This window comes from Nothobranchius furzeri, chromosome 15, assembly GCF_043380555.1.
Source record: "Nothobranchius furzeri strain GRZ-AD chromosome 15, NfurGRZ-RIMD1, whole genome shotgun sequence".
Classification (NCBI taxonomy): domain Eukaryota; kingdom Metazoa; phylum Chordata; class Actinopteri; order Cyprinodontiformes; family Nothobranchiidae; genus Nothobranchius; species Nothobranchius furzeri.
The window spans coordinates 40,962,551-40,983,347 of record NC_091755.1 but is presented as its reverse complement, the minus strand read 5'-3'; the positions used below and the strand labels follow the sequence as shown (position 1 = coordinate 40,983,347).

Below are 20,797 nucleotides of genomic sequence, written 5' to 3'. Positions count from 1 at the left end.
TGTGTCTGTCGTAAGAATAATCTTCACATTCCCGGTGTACACAAAAAAGGAGGGTCTCCAAAGACGCACAAGAGTAAAGCGTAACTCTATTAAACCAGATGGACCTCTGCTGTCAGACACAGATACAGAACTCAACACCCAGGGTCCACCCGCCTGTTCCTTCACACAGAACCACAGAAACACTGATTAACATGAAGAGTACCAGCACTGCTCTGCAAACATGTGCAAAACACTGCGACTTCCTTTCTGACCGTTGTATCCATCACATGTGCGCGGGCGTTTGCAAACACATAGATGACGTTCGATGACATTTCACGTGATCCATGTGTCATAAAGCTGACACAGAGGTTGACATACAGCTTACTTGGGGATGGATTGGCTGTCATAAACATTGATGGCTCTACATAACAAATGATCCTAAATTTTCTTGGCACTGTTGTGACATTGAACAATGTCATCTCTGCAGGCGAATCCAGATCTCATTTTCCAAGCACTGGCCTAAATCTTACTAATGTCACTTCGACCAACATGTTATGATTGAATGACTCCATGATTGCGCGCCATTTGTCACTAGAAGTCATTACAGAGTGTAAATATAATAATCAGACTGTTATTTTTGAAGCATTTATCTGTGCTTCTCGCTCTGGGGAAATCAGCTATTTCAGTGTTTTTAGGATCTGTTGGACTCTGAAACTCCACATTGTAGTTTAAGACTAAGGCTTGATGCATATTTGTATTTTGTTGTGTCAAGTGCATTACAACAGACTGCATTCAATATCTGTTAGCAACTTTTTGACATTTTAATGTCACTGTACACATTAAATTGTGAAATGCCCCCCCTAACAACCTTATTTAGAGGTGGTGGAGAATAGTAAATGTAGTAAAAGTATATAAAAAGCTCCCTCTGAGTGCATCTTTTCATTCCAACGATCCAGACCAGGCCAGAAGCTCAGCACAGACCGAGCAGATTGCTAGATTAGTCCCTTTCATATTCGTTTGCACAGCTAGACGTCCTCTAGAACTCTTTGGTTTTTAATGATAACTGGTCTCATGCATTGTTTACTAAGACGACAGGTCTATTTTCCTCTGATTTATAGCACTGTGGCGTCCAAGGAGATACTGTACTTATTACTTTAAATGCAGTATGCAAAAACAAGTCAAAGAGACAGGCAGAGGGAGGGAGGGAGGGAGGGCTGTGGACATAAATTAAGGGTCATTGTTCCCCTTCTGCTCCAGGCTGAGCAGCTGCTTGTTGAGCCCAGAGCTGATCACCTTAGGAGGTCATTGCCACCCAGATCCCTGACTTACTCGGCTGCCAGGACTCTTAAGTGAGGGTAATGGCTTTTTCCAACTACCCTGTCAACTGGATCTTAATATTTTGTGCACTGGGTTGGCGTCCTTTCAGCATCCTAACACACAGATTCAGAGAAACTCCCTCTAGTGGCAGACTCAACACTTCCCGCATCTTTCACTGGAATGGCACAACTTCACCCACCTCTAACCTCTCTCTTTTCTCTACTCTGCTGACCACAAACTATTACTATCTACATTTTTTTTGCACCAGCTTGAAGTTTTGTTGTGGCGCTGCAAGGCTAAGAATTGCAGAGGTAAAGGAGGAAGTAAAGGCACAAACAGGGAGGTGGGATGTCACTCTTTTGACAAATTTAGTTACAGTAGCATGGAGATCAATTATTCAGCAGAGGCATGCATGGCCGCAGGATTAATGGTGCACGCAGCAGATAAATCAAGCATTGGTCTCAAACCTCTCTGGGAGATCTCAGGGAGAGCGGAAATATTACAAGACAAACATAGAAACACGTTTGACATTGGCATTTTTTATCCATCCTTTACCATTAGCAACCTTGAGGTTTCAAAGGAGAATGGGGACGGCGTGCAGTCACAAATAACCGTCCAGATTTGGGGAGATGATGTCAAAAAATGTGCACGTTATATCATTTTGAATGCCGATTTGGCTCTGAAGGACAGAAGTATCTCTGCGTCCTCAGTCTGTGGAAGGATATGAAAAAGGAGGGCTGGAGTTGCTGTTGAGAGATTGAAACGCTGCTATATATTACAACCTCTGGAGACCTGTCAGCACTCCAGCTGACTACCCACCACCACCACCACCACCTCCGTCTGGCTCGCTCTCTTCCTCGCTCATGTTCACAGTGACTTTGCTCTCAGTTCCTCGTCCATCGCTGCTCTTCCGTTCCATTTCTCACCACACGCATTTTGTGCATTCATAAGTGGAGCCACGTTCTTGTGTTTCCTGCTGTACACGTATTTGTATCGAACGTGTAAGTGCACACGCGTCTTCTGGCTGATTGGATTGGTGTTATTCAGAGCCCTTTCCCACACCTCCCCATGCTTGTTTGTTTTGGCTGCCGACTTGTTCCTGTCTGGTACGTCTCACTTCATCTGTGTGCACCTCTGACTCTTCCTCTTATTTGTCTGCCTCCTTCATCCGAACGCTTTTCAGCTGCTTCTCTGAACAAACACAACCGTCCTTTTTCCTGTTGTTGAACTTAAACACCCCGATCAGACTCCCAGCTTCAAACACCACAATTTACCTAACTGGAATGTGGAATCATTTCCGTCCGAGTACCATTTTTCCTTTTGTGCATTTGTGTCTGTGGGCCTCTCATTATCACTCTGTCTTTTTGTTACTATTTCTTTTTCATGCACACTCCTTCTCCCCGTTTAATGAATTCTTCTCTCTCCTCTCTGTGGTTATCATCACATGTAGCACCGGTCCTCTGCTGTGCTCAGAAGTGTCTCTATGAAGCCAGAGCTAACCTTTGCCTTCCATATTAGAGGAATTGCAATTAATTAAGAGTGAGGGGAGCGCGGATGACTTTGGCCATATCAAAGGAGCAATGCTACAGAGGCTTTTTACATATGAGCGAGGGTGGAAGAGTGAATAAAGGCAGGAGGCAAAGGGGAAGCCACGGTGAAAGTGGGAGGATCAAAGCAGGGGATGGTGGCAGAGCGGTGTCCCCTGCTGTGCAGCTCAGATAAAGACAGGTTAGCGCCACATGTCTCCTCAGTGAGAGGGATCCAGGCACAAGGCCAGGAGATGCATGAACAAGTCAGCTTACAAACATCTCATAATAACTCAGCCAGAAGAAGCCCCCTGAATTAAAGTGTCACTTTTCATTTGCTTTGCTTTCCCTCATCTTGGCTCACTGGCTGATTTCTCCTTCTCTCTCGTTCTATCTTACTCTTTTTCTCCTGTCTGCCTGCCTCACCCCCCTAAACCAACCTCCTCCCCCATTGACAATCTGCACATAATGTGGTCTCCTTCAGTTGTGTTCCCCACTGTCTTCAACACAGGGCTGCCTGGGGGCTTGCAGGCTCTCCCATCTGCCTGCTGCGTGTTCTCCCCGACTTTCTTTGCTCACTTCTGTCTGTTTGTGGCAATCCCTGTCTCTCCAAATCTGTCTCCTGGCTGTGTCTCTGTCTGTGGTGCTCTCTCTCTCTCTCTCTGTCTACACATACACACACATACACACTCATCATCGTCATCACAAGTGTGAGTGCTGGAGTACTTATAGATTTCTGGCTACAGTGAAATGTAGACAGATAAACGTTGCACAAAGGAGTCGTCTTTGGGTCTACACGTGTTGAAACTGCTGCAGAAGCAGACAAAGAACAAAGTTCACTTCCTGGAAATGTTCTACGCACCTCAGCGTGGCAGCACAAGTAGCCGACAGCACACGGTGATGCCGTCAACTTTTCTCAGACCCATACAGGCCCAAACGCTGGGGTATGTGTGTTAACACAGAAGCAGCTCCGTGTCCAGGCCTCTCATCCATCCATCCATTTTCTGAACCCGCTTTGTCCACGTAGGGTCGCGGGGGGTTGGGGGGGTGGGTGGGTGGGGGGGGGGGGGGGGGGGCTATCTCCAGCGGTCAATGGGCAATCAGGCGGGGTACACCCAGGGCAGAGAGCCAGTCCATCGCAGGGCCAGGTCTCTCATTATTATTTTAAACTCTGCTCGAATGGCGAAGACGCCGGTCTGCGTAGGGATGTATATGAAGCAGCGTATTCAGCCTGAATACGATCGCTATAGCTTCCATTGAGCCTCCATGATTGATGTCATGATTGTAGCTGTTCTCACTTCTACTAATCTCTCTGTCTCGACTTCCAAATTGGTTCTGCTGGGGTTCTGCTGGGACTAAAGCTGGGCCAGTAGAGTGTGAACAGAGATGAAGTGCACAAAGCTGATGAAAGTTGTTGCCACACTCTGAAGTAGAGCACCATCTATCCCACAACGTTGGATTGGAAGTGAACAGGGCTGCTATCCGTCTTTAATTGGGCACCGTGGGCCGTAATGAAGAGATCTGAACGTATGGCGGGGCAGACATGAGAGAACGTACGGAGGGATTCAGAGGGCCGAGGAGCGGGGCGAACCTAGCACGCCTTAATGCAGTGCATATTGGCAGGTGTCGCCTTGCCGAATTTCATGCCTCCATGAGCGAATGCGTACCCAGACGATCGCCACGTCCAAGTCCCCTTCTCTTCTCCTTCTCTCTCAGTTGCAGGCGATGTGTTTGTCCTTCCACGACTGTACAGAATGCAGACTTTGGTTCCTCTGACACCTGAAAGTCCGTGCCCGGAAGCTCGGTATCAGGGTGAATGTGCTGCGCAAGCGCTGAATTTAAGCCCGGTGACAGTTAGAGATGCACAAGTGTCCACCTCTGCCATCTGTCACATCCAAGCCTTATGATGAAGAAGGATTTTATGCTCCCTCTTCTTCCTCTCTCTATGATTCAGCCTGTTGAACTTCATGCCAGTGGGTAGAATAAAGCGAAATCGTGTGTGTGTGTGTGTGTGCGTGCGTGCGTGTGTGCGTGCATGTGTGTGTGTGTGTGTGTGTGTGTGTGTGTGTGTGTGTGTGTGTGTCAGAGTTGACATGAGGACATCTTGTGGCAGCAGAAGTCTGATTCCTGCTCCTCAGCCCAGCTTCTCATGACCCTCCACTTGAATCTCAGACCTCCCCCATCCCCACCACCAAGCCTCACCCTTTACCCTTTTCACCCTTCTTTTTACTCATCCTCCACCCTCTCTACTCATCACCGTCCCTCCTTAGTGTTGGTTTATGCTTGACGCGTTCACTTTCCGCTTGGTGATGCGGCTCGCGGACGGAACGCGCTTCACAACTCGCAGCATTTATGGTTCGTGCGGCTCGTCTCTGCGGTGAGCCAATATTCTCCCAAACTGTAGGGGGCAGCATGGAGCTCTACAGCATGCATCCAACACTACACCATAGTAGAAGTAGAAATAACTGTTGTTTACAACATGGCATTCCAGCATTTTTAACAGCGTCCTCGTCTTTTCCGACAGTGCGAGCTATTTCTCTCCAAGAATTATTAACAACATGTTTATCCCGGTGATCTCTGAGAGCTGAATCATACAAATGTCTGTATTTACCAACCTCTCTGCCATACTAGTTCTTGCCAGTCCGCCATGTTTTTCCACGTTCGACCGTCCACGTGGTTAGAAAATCTCCTAGGTGCGCGGTGCAGAAAGTTTGGGCCGTGCGGAGGCGCGGTGGAGGGGCGTGGTTGTTAGAATGATGCAATTTTGCCGCGCGGAGCCGTGCGGACCTCGCGGACGCGTCAGGCATAAACCAACCTATACTCACCCCTTCTCGTCCCTCCTTCCTGTAGTCTGTGTTTGTGTTCAGAAGATTAAGCTGCTCTGACAAAGCTGTGTTTACAAATATGCAGGCAGAGAAACAGGCCAAGCGACGCTGAATAGGAATAGAATACAAATTGCTTTTTTATCTCTCTTAGGGCCAGGGCGAGAGAAAATGTGTTTGCGATTGTTGCTCCTCCGCCTGTGAAGGATAAAGCCTCAGTACTGGGTTTGGGCTCCCTGTTAGCATTCATTCTATCCTCTCCTCTCTCTGTCTCTGTGTCTCTCAGTCCTCCCACTCTCTTTCTTCCCCCCATGCTCTTTCTCCTCTTTGTCTACGCCGCACACTCCGTCTCTTTCTCCCCAGCTGAATTTTTTTCTGGCGCTGTTTCCTTGGTAATCATATCTCCTCTCTTCTTTTTTCTTTCCTCCCTAACTCTTTCATGTCTCCTTGAAGTGTGCTCCTCTCCTCGCATACATGCCCTCTTCCTTCTCCCTCCTTCGTGTTTCCATACAGGAGGAATATTTTTCTCCATAACTCACTCTCAGTCTTTCTCTCCATCCGTCTTTTCCTTTTTCCTCTCCTGCTCTCAGTAGGACCTGTCGTGATTTACGGTCTCTCTCGCCTCCTCCTTGCTTACACTGGAGATATTAGAAATTTTGAGTGCCTATAGATCACGGCGGGGGAAGAGGGCAGGAGCGTCTGCTAATCAGCCCTAACGGAACCGTGCAGCACTACAAATCTGTGCTCTCTCTCACAATTAAGCAGCGCGTCGGCCTGGCATAACCCACAGCAGGGATGCTGAGCCTGTGACGTCACCTCAAACTGGTCTCAACGCGTGCGTGTGTGTGTGTGTGTGTGTGTGTGTGTGTGTGTGTGTGTGTGAGGAGGAAACAGTTGGCTGGATGTTTGCTCTCATTAATGCAAAGGATGTGCTCCCCTTCTTCCCACACGTTCATCTCTACCTTCACCAACGCAAGACAAGGTTAACACGATGGCCCGACAGACTCGACCGTTGATGTTTACCAAGCAAGATCAGAGTCTGGCTGTGACGCTGCAACTGGTTTGACACTCAGATAAGAGTTGAGCTCTTATTTTACCGTGTGCACAGCTACATGTGTACCAGTCACCCCTTTCCCTGTGTTTTTTTTCCTGGGAGGTACATAAAAGCATGTCAGCGCTGACGTCTCTTTGGCCGTTCTCCAGCACGCGCATTTTCGTTTCACTAAGAGCAGTGAGGATATTTGGCACAGGAAGCTCTCCCCATCGTCAGCTGTTTCCATCCCCACTAAAAACGACAGCTAAAACGTGACCCCTGACCCCGCGTCATTGCGCCCAGTCTCCATAACCTCTCTGCCATGTCCATTACTCAACTTCTGATGGAATGAAGTGCCTGTCGTGTTTGACCTAGCTTGTAATGCTGGGAGATGCTCATTACTCTTTTTTGCTGGAAGACATTTTTTCATGTGCGTTCCAGGCAGCTGATCCGTAGGTCACCTCCGAGGTGAGACGATAAGGAAGCGGCGCCTTAAGATAACGACCTGTTTCCATTAGCAAACACACCTGTTGAATATGCTGACTCCGTGTGCATTTTTAACAGAAAGCTGGTGGGCTTTCTGGAGATGTCCAGGATTTAATCATGAAGTCCATAGCGTTCAGAAAGCAAGGGCATGGTTTTTATTTTAGTAAGTGATCCACCTCCAAAGTTGGGTCTTCAATGTGAAGGAAAATCAATCAAGGAAGATGAGGAAAAGAAATTCCACGAAGTGAAATGCGCGCCCTGCCCAATGCCTGTGGGCCTTTTAATGCGGTGCAGGCAGCTTGTAGACTCAGTTGAACTTTTGAGAAGCTGACAGTAGTGCTGCGAGGTTTACAGAGCTTTCTTTTGTTGACAGCCTCAGTGTATTGACTGCTGTGGTACGCTGAGGTCAAGGCACGACCTCGACAGGCTCTTCGTGAAGCATAAAAATCATCTACTGTAACAACTTCAACTCTTTCTGTTGGATTTCTGTCGTTTCTTCCTATTTATTTATTTATTTATTTGTTTGTTTGTTTGTTTGTTTGTTTATTAAATGAGCTGTTGTTGACAAGCAGAGCTTGCAGGACAGATGTGCAGCAGCTACATTAACAACGCCCATCTAGTTTAGTTCATTTATGTTTGCATGGAAACACCTCAGCCACCTGATCAGACATTACCGGTGGAGGATGATGTACAGTGGGGCAAAAAAGTATTTAGTCAGCCACCGATTGTGCAAGTTCTCCCACTTAAAATGATGACAGAGGTCAGTAATTTACATCATAGGTGCACTTCAACTGTGAGAGACAGATTGTGAAAAAAAATCCATGAATTCACATGGCAGGATTTTTAAAGAATTTATTTGTAAATCAGGGTGGAAAATAAGTATTTGGTCAATAACAAAAATTCAACTCAATATTTTGTAACATAACCTTTGTTGGCAATAACAGAGGTCAAACGATTACTATAGGTCTTTACCAGGTTTTCACACACAGTAGCTGGTATTTTGGCCCATTCCTCCATGCAGATCTTCTCGAGAGCAGTGATGTTTTGGGGCTGTCGCCGAGCAACACGGACTTTCAACTCCCTCCACAGATTGTCTATGGGGTTGAGGTCTGGAGACTGGCTAGGCCACTCCAGGACTTTCGAATGCTTCTTATGGAGCCACTCCTTTGTTGCCCGGGCCGTGTGTTTGGGATCATTGTCGTGTTGGAAGACCCAGCCACGTTTCATCTTCAAAGCTCTCACTGATGGAAGGAGGTTTTGGCTCAGAATCTCACGATACATGGCCCCATTCATTCTGTCCTTAACATGGATCAGTCGTCCTGTCCTCTTAGCAGAAAAACAGCCCCAAAGCATGATGTTCCCACCCCCATGCTTCACAGTAGGTATGGTGTTCTTGGGATGCAATTCAGTATTCTTCTTCCTCCAAACACGATGAGTTGAGTTTATACCAAAAAGTTCTACTTTGGTTTCATCTGACCACATGACATTCTGCCAATCCTCTGCTGTATCATCCATGTGCTCTCTGGCAAACTTCAGACGGGCCTGGACATGCACTGGCTTCAGCAGCGGAACACGTCTGGCACTGCAGGATTTGATTCCCTGCCGTTGTAGTGTGTTACTGATGGTGACCTTTGTTACTGTGGTCCCAGCTCTCTACAGGTCATTCACCAGGTCCCCCGTGTGCTTCTGGGATTCTTGCTCACCGTTCTCATGATCATTTTGACCCCACGGGATGAGATCTTGCGTGGAGCCCCAGATCGAGGGAGATTATCAGTGGTCTTGTATGTTTTCCATGTTCTGATAATTGCTCCCACAGTTGATTTTTTCACACCAAGCTGCTTGCCTATTGTAGATTCACTCTTCCCGGTCTGGTGCAGGTCTACAATTCTTTTCCTGGTGTCCTTTGAAAGCTCTTTGGTCTTGGCCATAGTGGAGTTTGGAGTCTGACTGTTTGAGGCTGTGGACGGGTGTCTTTTATACAGATAATGAGTTCAAACAGGTGCCATTAATACAGGTAACGAGTGTAGGACAGAAAAGCTTCTTAAAGAAGACGTTACAGGTCTGTGAGAGCCAGAGATTTTCCTTGTTTGAAGTGACCAAATACTTATTTTCCACCCTTATTTACAAATAAATTCTTTAAAAATCCTGCCATGTGAATTCATGGATTTTTTTTCACATTCTGTCTCTCACAGTTGAAGTGTACCTATTATGTAAATTACTGACCTCTGTCATCATTTTAAGTGGGAGAACTTGCACAATCGGTGGCTGACTAAATACTTTTTTGCCCCACTGTAAATAAAAACCCATGTCCTGTTTGAGAATGTTGTGTTATTGACAGGTGTGTGTCCCTGCCCTGTCTTTGATACAGTTTGTTCTTTTTTGTGGATATTTTGCACACAACCCCATTTTTTTTTCCAATTACATTAAATGTGTGACTGCTCGTTACACTGTGTTGTACTGGAAAGGCTGGAAACACATCAGAACTGTTACTCCCGCGTGTATTTGTGCCCTAGAGTGTTGCGGTGTGATGGCATGCTGCAGGCTCCATGCCACCACTCCATACCATTAGCCGGGCCCGCCCAGCCCCCCCGTCTGTGTCTGCTTTAACCTTGGCCAGTGGACTGGAGGAGAGGGAAAGTAATTCTAACCTTAAAACCTGCTGATTAAAGCTAGTTTGGTGGAATTCGATTCCGCTTAATGCCTTTGGCCGCGAGCCCAGCAGGCTAGCATTAGCATCAACAGACACTGTGTCTTCAGTCAGGGAGACGAGCATGCATGTGCATGAGCTCCCTCTGGCATGTGCAACACCACCATCGTTTCTCCCTCATCCTTACATGTTCTCTCCTTAAAAATCCTAACTCTCATTCGTCTTGGATTTATCGTTTTCCTGAACCTCGGGACTGAAGGGAAACAGAATTATGGTTTTCAGTATTACAAGTGGTCAGGGGTTTCTTTTCTCACTGCCTCAGTCCTGTTATTGTTTTTCTTTTGAACTTGATGTATGGCTGTGTTTACGCGTCCAGCGTGGCTAATTAATTCTCCTCCTCAGAGCCTGTTTATCAACTGTTTGTGTTTATTTTACAATGAGTGTGCTATTTTCGGAGCCAGTCATTTCCACAGCACATGCAATTTCTTCTAGAGCATCATTTGTTTTGCTTTGTTGAGGAATTTGGGTTTGTTTCCCAATGTTTTCCTCTTTCCTTCAGCTTGAGAGCAGCCTGCCATTTCGTTTTGTAGCCCACTTGGTTTTGAGTGATTTAGAGGCTGCAGCTGGTCCGACGGAGAAAACTAGGGAGATGAATCTAAGCCTCTTTTGATTTATTATGTATAATGTCTCATCAACCGTTGCTTAAGTCTGAAGATGCACTGAAAAATTATACTGGTACAACTTTACAAGTTGTGACTTATTTAAAGGGTTTGCTAAAAAGAAAAACAAGATTTTCAAAAAAGATGCAGTAGCTCGAGTACGACATACGTTTATTATGCTAGACCTTTGCTAAGGTCACGAATCTCCATGCAACTCAAAATGCAACCAGTGCGCTGCATATTATGGACATTCTGGGCACTGTGCCATCCCAGCAGACACTATAGATAATTTGATTCCCACTGAATGATTAGAGAGGGCACAGTAGAGTGTTATGACTGCAAAGACAGCAGGTGAAATACGGAGCATTACGGTATCGGTTGAAGATGAGCTCATCCTCCAAACTGGAAGTGGCACTTTTCAGCACCAAGTCATCTAATCACATCTGTTTGGAGCCAGAAATCGTTGGTTGATCAATAGTCATCATGGATGCTGTCAATGGCCGAGGTAGTTTGAATTTTGCATGGTTCATGAATCTCTTTTGAGTATGGATTTGGCGTTCGCTTCACAGATAGAGTTTCACACTGCTGCCTGATTGGCTGCTGTGTGGAGCTCTATTTATGCTGCTGCGCCCCAGGCTGTATCACCTGCCCCAGGCACACTTGTGAGCAGACATTTGCACACACGCACGCACACACACACACACACACACACACACACACACACACACACACACACACACACACACACACACACACACACACACACACACACACACACACTCAACAAAAGGATATATTGCCTCTAATGAAACAGTGAGCCAGAAGTGACTTTACCAGGTGGATATCCATGTCAACAAATATATAATGGTGCAAATCATGTCTTCAATTCAGTGGAAGCTGACAAGTTTACAGAATATCCACTGGAAATGTATTCATATCCAGAGGGGTGATATTTTGGAACAAATGCTGACTAAGAATCAAATGTGTGTCGATTGTAAAACTATCCTTGAAGGAGCTGGCTGGACGGGATGAAAGCTGGCTCAATAGAGACGTGTAATAACTGCATTACCTCATCAACAAAACGTCAGGCTAGTTGTAACATTATCATGAATACAAGAACCAACCCCCCCCCACCCCACCCCTCCGGACAAAGAGTGAAAAGTTGACATGTAGCTGGTTTGATGCCAGCTCCGGCTTTCTCCTCGCAGTTTACGGAAGATTTCAACACGAAACGGGAGACTGTCTTAAATGCGAGACAGAGCTGGTCATGCTACTCTCCAGGCCAGCGCATGTTGGCACGGTGCGCACGCGAGGTGTGGGGTGGTGGGGGTGGGGGTGCGTTCAAGATTTGGGGTTGCTGAGCAGTTGCTTGGCCCAATCTTGGGGTTGTTTAGCAACCCCTAGCTACCGCCTGGTGCCGCCCTTGTAGTTGTTGGTGTGTGTGTGTGTGTGTGTGCGTGCGTGTGTGTGTGTGCGTGTGTGTGTGTGCGTGCGTGTGTGTGTGTGCACGTGCATGGATCTGACAATCCAACAGAAAGACAAATGTGTTGCAGGCTCTGACAGTGGAACGTTTGTATCACGGCAGGAAAACAGCAAATTGCCAACATAAATAAGGTGCCACGCTCTGATTAGGACTGTCTTCACACATCGTTATGGTCTAATGAGAGAGTTTCCCCTCTCTCAGTCTCAATCTCTCGCCCATTTTTTGCCTTCTCCCACTTTTCATTTTACAAGCCCATCTCTGGCTGTGCCTGACACCTGTCAGCTGTGATGGATGAATGTGAGCGAGATGTCAGCAGGGCAACAGGCAGGGCCATGGGCAGCGGTGGCCTCTGTGCGCCGGACACAGAGAGATGGGAGTGGGGGAGGGGGCAAGTGGTGGCTCTGCCTTTGTAGCTGAAGGCTTTATTTAAGGCGAACTGTCTGGCCTGTGTGATCCAGCTCTGCTTGAGATGAGGCAGGAGGGGTGGGCATGTTCAGTCAGAGCAATAATGCCGTTTCCCCGGGTCGTGCCAGCTCCTCATCGCCTTGACCACTCGCTTGAGTGGCAACAACATATGAATCTGCTGCTTTAGTATCTGACATCTGAGGACAAGCAAAGCGTGTAACTTTTTTGTACTTTGCCTTCAATGACGGCACATGGATTCTTGGTCACACTTCTTGTGAATCATTCTGTTGTTCATCACTCTTCTCTGCCTCATTTACACACACAGTGACGTGCCTGTCATATGTGTTTGCACATGAATCTCTGAGAGTGCATTTGTTTCACTTTTCGTATCAGTGTGGAAAGGCTTTTGAAATCCACACACTGGGAAGCTTCACTTTTTACGAGAGGATGTGTGTGTGTATAATTATTGTTTAATTGCTTGCCCTACGATGTTCTGTCATCTGTCACAGCCCCACAGATGACAAATAATGGTTCTTGTGCCATCACTTTGTCACCCAGACGCTCAGCATGCAGAGAACTGATATGCGTCGTGAATTACTGATAAGTGCTCAAGTGCGATGAGCTCTATTGGTGTGCTTTCGTAAAGCATTTGCACCCCCCACCCCCATTTTAGCTCTGTGATTATACGCTTATGTCAAAAGCTGTGTGTGTGTGTGTGTGTGTGTGTGTGTGTGTGTGTGTGCGTGCGTGCGTGCGTGTGTGCAAAAGTGCTACATGCCCAGTGTAAATTGGCACCGACAGGTGCAACAGTTGTGTTATGCTTTCCACTGCTTGTTTGTGAAGCCACGCTGCGTTGTGTAGCTGAGTTATGGGACAAACCGAGAAGAGAGAGCAGCCTGGGGCCTAATTTATTCACTTCCCCAGTCGCACGACTCACATGGGCATGTTGCACTGGCATACCCGTCACTCCACACTTACCCCGGCTTTCCACGGGAGCCGTCAGCAGCACGTTACTGCAGCAGCGTGTCTTAGCTGCTGATAGGAACCGCTGTGGTCAACAGAACCTTTTCCACCGGAGCCGTCAGCAGCGCGAGTCAGCCGCATCTCAGGAGCAGCATGTTGCGGCCTTTACGCGCCGGTTCTATTTTCTACGCGCGACGCCTCTGAAACGGGTCAAGTTCGACATTTTTGGGGAAGGAAAGACAGGAAATGGGACGCGGAAATGGAGAGAAGCTCCCGAGATTTTCAGAATAAAGAACGTACTGCCTTCCGGTTGCTTTACTTTTAAAAATGTTACTAACTGTGCGGCTCCGTGAGAAGTTATCACCTAGCTAGCGGTCTCCTTTGTTTTTCAGGTCCGTATTGGCGATTATAAAACGGACAGAACATAAAACACAAACCATGTTGTAGTTTTCTCCTGCTTGTTGTTGTGTTTACTGACGAAGTCACTCGTGTGACTTCGTGCTCTGTCGGTGACAGCTGCTCCCCTGCTGCTTCGCGTCTCGTGGGAAGGGCCAAGCAGCAGCTTACGCGAGCAAGACGTGCTGCTGCAGTAACGTGCTGCTGACGGCTCCGGTGGAAACCCGGGGTTAGTCCTATCATCAAACTGTCCAGAATGGTTTCTTCTTTCCACAATCAGCTTAGACACAGCGTAACACCTAGTGGTCTTCACATAGAGAAAAATCAGTGACACATACAGATTTTAGCACATTTCCTTCTACTATTCTAATAGAAATGAACCATGGCACCAAGTGGGTGGGGCTGAGCTTGGGTTATAAGCTAATGTAGGGGGAGTATTTGGGGGTCCTTCATCTCCTCACGCTTAGACTACTGTAACTCTCTTTTCACGTGTCTGAGCAGAACCTCCCTGAACCGTCTGCAGGTGGTTCAGAACGCCTGTGCTCGGCTTCTGACCAAGTCCTCCAAACACACCCACATCCACGTCCAGTGACCAAAGCCTACTGGTTGTGCAGCACCAGGCTAAAGGTCAAAGGTGACAGATCATCTGCTGCTGTGGCCCCCAGACTGGAACTCTCTCCCCCTGAGCCTGAGATCAGTGGACTCAGTGGCCTCCTTTAAAAACCACCTAAAGCAACCATGGAATCATCCAGTTGTCGTCTCGCCGAACCGCTGCACTTGCCTGGGTCCTCCACTCATCACACACTCATGTCTCTGGGAAGATACCCGAGGGGACGGGTGAGTCTTATAGTCCCATTACATCCTCGTGGAGAGCGGTGAGTTGCGGCTGTGGCCGCGCTCGGGAACTATTTGGTGGTTTAATTCCAATCCAACCCCTTTAAAGCTGAGTGTCAAGCGGGGAGGCCATTTTTAAAGAGCAAGTCACCCCGGACCAGAGTCTTACTCCACTCCCACTTCCTGCTTGAAAATTGCATCAAACGCCTGGCAGACCGAGAGGGCGGAGTCGCTAACAAATACACACACAGGCTAACAACAACACTGTGACATCATAATGTACCAGCTGACATCACAGTTTACCTCTTAGCCAATGGCGATTGCATATTTAAATTCAAATGCAATGCTGAGTTTTTACCCGAAGATGTAGCAACTCTGACAGTTTTAAGCAGAATATTTAAATTTGAACTAAGATGCCCTAAAGTGCCTAATGATTGACTACACATGTCTACAGCATGATTAGACACTCATTAATATTGTTTATCAGCAAACAAAAGTTGATTTAGTGGTGGCTTGCTATCTAAAGTCTTTGGTTCGATCCGACCAGGATTTGAACCCTGATCCCCCAGTCTGAGGGCGGACACTCTACCACTGAGACCACATATGTCAGACTCAAGGCCCGCGGGCCGCGCATTTTTATGTGGCCCGCGAGATAAATATCAAAAATATATTAAAACTGGCCCGCTGGCCGATTTTACCACAAAGACTACAACTCCCATGATGCTTTGCGGTGTCAGCGCGGAGCCGACGCGCCCCCTCCTTTGTGTTTTTTCCGCCTGCTGCTGGTGTCTGCAGCTCCGCTGTCTCGGACAAACTACACTCATCTCACACAGCGCCGAGTTCACTCAGCTATTTTCTGACGTTGAAGCCCAGAAACGGAGATTCTAGCCGCTCAGTAATGTGTTCACGACTGAAAGAGAAAGTTTTCCAACTAACGTCCAGACAGAGCTGATATAACTCCAGCGAACAGCAACACGCTCAAACCAGCATGACTCTGTAGCTGCTGCTGTTGTGTTTCCTCCCCGACACACAACAACGTGGTCAAGCTGCTCAGACATGTTCATCAGCACAAACCTATGTGAGCACCTGTTGTCATCTAATGTTGTCATTATTATGATGAAGATAAACAAAACAACAGGAGTCTCCTCCTCAGCTCAGATCAACCCCATGATGCAGGTATCTGGCTGGAACAGGTGAGCATCACAGTAAACCAGTGGAGCAAACTGAGCTTTAAATGTGTTGGTTTTATGCTCTTTTTCTGCTCCAAAACATGAAAGTTAACAGGTGAGATGTTGCATTTTCATTTAAGATAAAATGATATTTTTATTTTGTTGTTGGCCCGTGAGAGAAGATTTAACCTACAGTAAACAGGAAGTGGAAAGGCTGCAGATAGATGAATAGAATAGAAAATCCCTTTATTGTTCCTCAGTGGGGAAAGCTAGACGTCACAGCAGCGATGACACGTATTACAGGAGAAAAAAGGAGAATAAAAAATAAGAAAAATGAATAAACAAGAAAACATAAATCCTGAATAGATTTTAAAAATGCTGATTATACCACAAGTAATGAATACCACTGATGCCTTTTATTTAAAACTGACTTGCTCGTGTGTAATTGGGTTATTCCACATTCAGTGTTAATGCAGAAATATGTTTGTTTCCAAATTTAAAGGTTCAAAATTGCATATATGTTGATAAAGAAAATGTGCAAATTTGTCGTCACTTTTTCAAAAAATATTAAGTTCGGCCCTCGACTCCATCCCAGAGTTTCATTTCGGCCCCGTGTGAGTTTGAGTTTGACTCCCCCGACTGAGACGTTGTGACTGTGTTTGCATTCAGCACCTAGCTAGTTTACAGATTTGCTAAAGCAGCTTTAACTAATTTTTATGTGACTTGTGTGGCTTATTTGATACACCACAAACATCTAATCAGTCAACTGACCAGTCAGGACCAACTGGGCAAGGATTCCACACCGATCCTGAGGTTTTTTGTTGGTGTTCTTGTTGTCTGAAGATGGTTTGCTTATTATAAGAGAAGCGTTCTCAGTTCCATCATGTTCAGTAAATTCCCTGCAAGCAAACATTGGATCACGATGCAAAGCCATGTTATCTTGAAGTCCTTTTGGTTTGCTAAGTCTTTTATGACATAATCTATATTCCTGTCAGAGGGAAGAGCTAAAACAGAAGATTTCATACAGAAGTTATGGATGGCAATAAATGATGCAAACCCTGTTTAGTAAACCACTAAAGTAAATATTTAAACTTGTAAGTTCTGAATCAACTTTACAAAAGTTTGTGACTTCCTGTGTGCTGAGAAAACAAAAGCAAAGCTAGAGTTCCACCACGTTGGCACACAATGCCAAGCGTTGAATAGACAACAATGGCATTTCTGTTTGTTAGCACTTTCCTCTTAAAAGTTGCAGCAGAAGGCTGCGGTGAATTATGTAAACAGGGCATAGATCAGGACACAGCGTTGCATCACTAATCCCTTGAAAGCACAAAAAAGTAGTTTGTGTCATAAGTAGTCACAAACCTGCATGGAGGAAATGTGTGTAGCTGCTGTTTTTGTAATGTGATGTTCATCCCACTGAGGGTGTGGGAGGAAGCGTCCGTCCATTGCCAGCGCGGAGTAATGGATGGTGGCGTTATAGGAGTGGGAGGAGGCACACATCCTCTTCCAGACAGCTGTAACGGATGAGAGTACAAAAACATCAGAAAAGGAGGCAGTCTGCATGAGCTCCCCACCTCAAACTCTCACAAGCTGAGTTTGGTGGCATAGAAATCAGCTAACAAATGGGTGTGAATCGAACAATGGAACACCTGGAGAAACAGACAGGACTGATGATGTTTCTGAATTGTTCTCTTGTTTTGTGAATGTGCCTGACACACACACACACACACACACACACACACACACACACACACACACACACACACACACACACACACGTGTGCGCGGCGTGTGTATCTGCAAGATCTGTTTGTGTTTTCTCCGTGATGTAATACGTCTTCTCGTTGGTGTGCCTTGCCTTTGTAGCGGTACATTCATCAGAGAGTTTGATGTTGGGAAATCAATGTTTATCCAGACCAACCTCCTCAGCAAGCCCTGCTCATTTTAACAAGGTTTTAATTAAACAAGACAAGCACATAGAACACTTCAAGGAACCTATTTATCATCTGGTCCTCCAAGCTATGTAGTCCAGCATCCACATATTAAGACACCCTCCATGCCTGTCCCCCCTCTGCGGCTTACTCGTTCACGGTGCCCCAGGAAACCCACCTTCACTTATTGAGCACATACAGTGCAGCTGCTGAATAATTAAGCCCGTGTTAGCCCGTCCACCTGCGTGTCTTGGGACGAGGGCCTGGCTGTGCATGCACATGTACATGTGCAGGTGGGGTTTCTCTAACAGAGCTGGGATCATCCCAGCAGTGATTTCTCCTGATTTCTTATCAGACATTTACACCAAAGAGAGTTTGTGTGAAGCTCAGTCCTCCCCATCATATGGATGTTTTATTTAATTTTTTCTATTTTGGATTTCAAAACATTCCACCCCATGAAGGCTGAGTGGACTGATATTGTTGGTATGTACAAGGAACCGTCCACCTTCTCTTCTGGTCCCATGGGAGCCAAGGCCATGAGTCTCCTCAGAAGGATGGAGGAGAAGAAAGAACTGAACGTATGCTGCCATGCTCCGGTCTATCAGTGCATGCTGCTTTACTGCATTTTACCTTTGGTCCTGGCTGATGAAGAACGTCTCCTAGCCTCTTTGCCAGATACCAGGAGGCGTTATCAGCCCTGCCTTGCTCCTTCCGTGGGAATGAGCCCCCAGGCACAGTATTATCTGTTTACGATAAGGATATTAATAACACTGCTTTAGTTATGCTCTGGCTTCCTCTGCAGGGTGATTTTGTCAAGAGCCCTTTTCAAGCAAGACGAGATTTAAGCAGTGTTAGGCTACTCATTTAGTTAGTTACTTTCACTGCTGTTTTTAGGAAGTTACTTTACTCATTACCTAAGCATCTTCTACCAGAACAGACTTCACTTTATTCGTCTGATAATTGACTTTCCTGGACCGTTAACAACCAGCCGAACGGCATAGCTGCAAATGCTGCAGTCTGTAGAACCTGATGAGATGCAGACAGCAACCAGCTTCCTTATATCTCATCCATTTACTGCCTCTCCACAGCCATGTAGTAGTTTCACATTTCTGCCGGGCTGCTGTATTAGATGCTTCCATAAATTTGTTGTTTTTTGGGGGGTATTTATTTTTATTTTGGGGTTAAAGCATTTTCCTGCTGGAGAAGGAAAGTGACAGTAACCATCTGTGTGTCTTTGACAGACACCTTTCTAAGTAATGACCAAGTCCAACATTTTCATTTGATTGGCTGAAAATGAGAAACAACTTACTTTTCTGTCAAGCTCCAACACATCATCGTGCAACTAAAGCAGGGATGTCCCGGTACAACTTTTTCTCTTCCGATACGATACCGGTATTGCAGACTTCAGTATTGGCCGATACTGATATCAATCCGATACGATATCAGCACAAATCATACATGCATGTACCTATTTTGTAATGTGGAATGTATGAAAGGCTTGATAAAGCAGTATTACTCAATCGGAGAACAGAAAGTATGAAAAAATGACAATTCTTTTTAACCGTTGATTGCAAAAATGTGACCCTTAACGGACTACTTGTATCGGAGATTTTTGATGCAGTCCGATATAGTCCAATACAGTGATTTTGGGCCGATATCGAATTACTTCCTATATCAGAACGGGACATCCCTAAACTAAAGGTCTAGAATCCTTACATCACCTGGCAGCTCTAATAGCAAAATGTTGAGCTAAGATTATCTTCTGTTGGGAACTGATGATGTTACAGATGTAAAGATGTGTAGTCTACATCTTACTTATGAACCATAAAATGTGAGATTCCATAGAAATATGAAATATCAATCTGATGGATCTTTGAATATTTTAACCAGAAGATCAGAACTTTTTATTGCAGGAATTAAGCGACACTTTGTATTAACTCCGAGGAAAGAGAGAGAGTCAGGTTTCAAATAGTTAAGAGATTTATTTCAACACAGTTTAAACAAGACTAACTGTAACACTCTGTGTACTGATGGACTAAGGTGGAGTGAGACGTGAGATGAATGATGTATGTGTGTGTGGAATGTGGTTATCAGAACCAGCGGATCCGGAGAAGCGGTTAGTTCTGAGTGGGAGTGAATGTTTTGCTCTAAACATTAGTAGGAGATTTATAACACACATGAGACGCCATCTGTCGGTCTACGTACCCCAGGGGAAGCCTCCGTTAGATCCAGAATGCCGAGGTCCTCTTGGACCCTCCTTGGTACCGAAGCCGGTAGAAAAGCAGCGGCGCCGACCAAACTAGTCTTGGAATGCTTCCAGGTCACGACAGATTATTATTGGCGTCAGCGAGACCCTGAAGGGGTCGTGAGGTTCAGCTTTTATTCTGAAGGAACCGTTGCGGTCAGGTGTAACGTGCAACAGATTTTATCCAGCTTGTCGAGGTTCTTTATGGCTGAAGAGGAAGTCCAGATGGCCGGTCCAAGACTTCTCTAGAACACTTTGAACTAAAGAAAAGTTGGCGTGGGACATGCAAAAGAGGGTTTATACAAACACCACAGAAAACCCCGCCTCGCCTCAGAAATGAAGGTTCTGATTGGATCAGACAAAAGGAAATGTGTCATGTGACTTTAGCATTACTATGTGTCATCACATGTCTAGTGCAGCTGTCCAAGATTATAATTACCTGTAAAATACTACTGATCACAGGATTATAATATCAAGTAATAACATTGTCATTTCACAGATCGATTGAACATTGGGTTCACGTTATAATTAGTAATAACAAACGTTGTTTGATTATGTGTTTATCAAGAGTTCTCCGTCTTGCCTTGAGCTGTAAAGAGGTGAAGCAGTTTTGATGAGCAGAGGCATGAAAGACCTTGGCCAATATCTCATGAAGATTAGGCCTGTGTCTGAGACATTATGTCTCCACTCGAGCAGACGCAGCAGAGCATGACCTTTAGGTCAAAAACAGGACATTTCATGACGCTACACAGATGTGCTAGTGAAACTTTGAGTAGAATGTGTCTGGACTCTGATGAGTTGGCCGAAATAGCACTGGGATTACGTTGTGAATGACTCACAGCATGTAAATTTAGGTCTTTTTTTATTATTATTCATGTTTGTGGTGGATGGTGGTCCTCTTA

At 45.9% G+C, this 20,797-nt stretch overlaps 1 protein-coding gene across 11 annotated transcripts in view; it reads left to right on the top strand.

The window, feature by feature from the left end:
• camta1a (calmodulin binding transcription activator 1a) overlaps positions 1-20,797 on the top strand; it is a 431,227-nt gene that overhangs the window by 326,801 nt on the left and 83,629 nt on the right. The gene's annotated exons all lie outside the window — the stretch shown is intronic.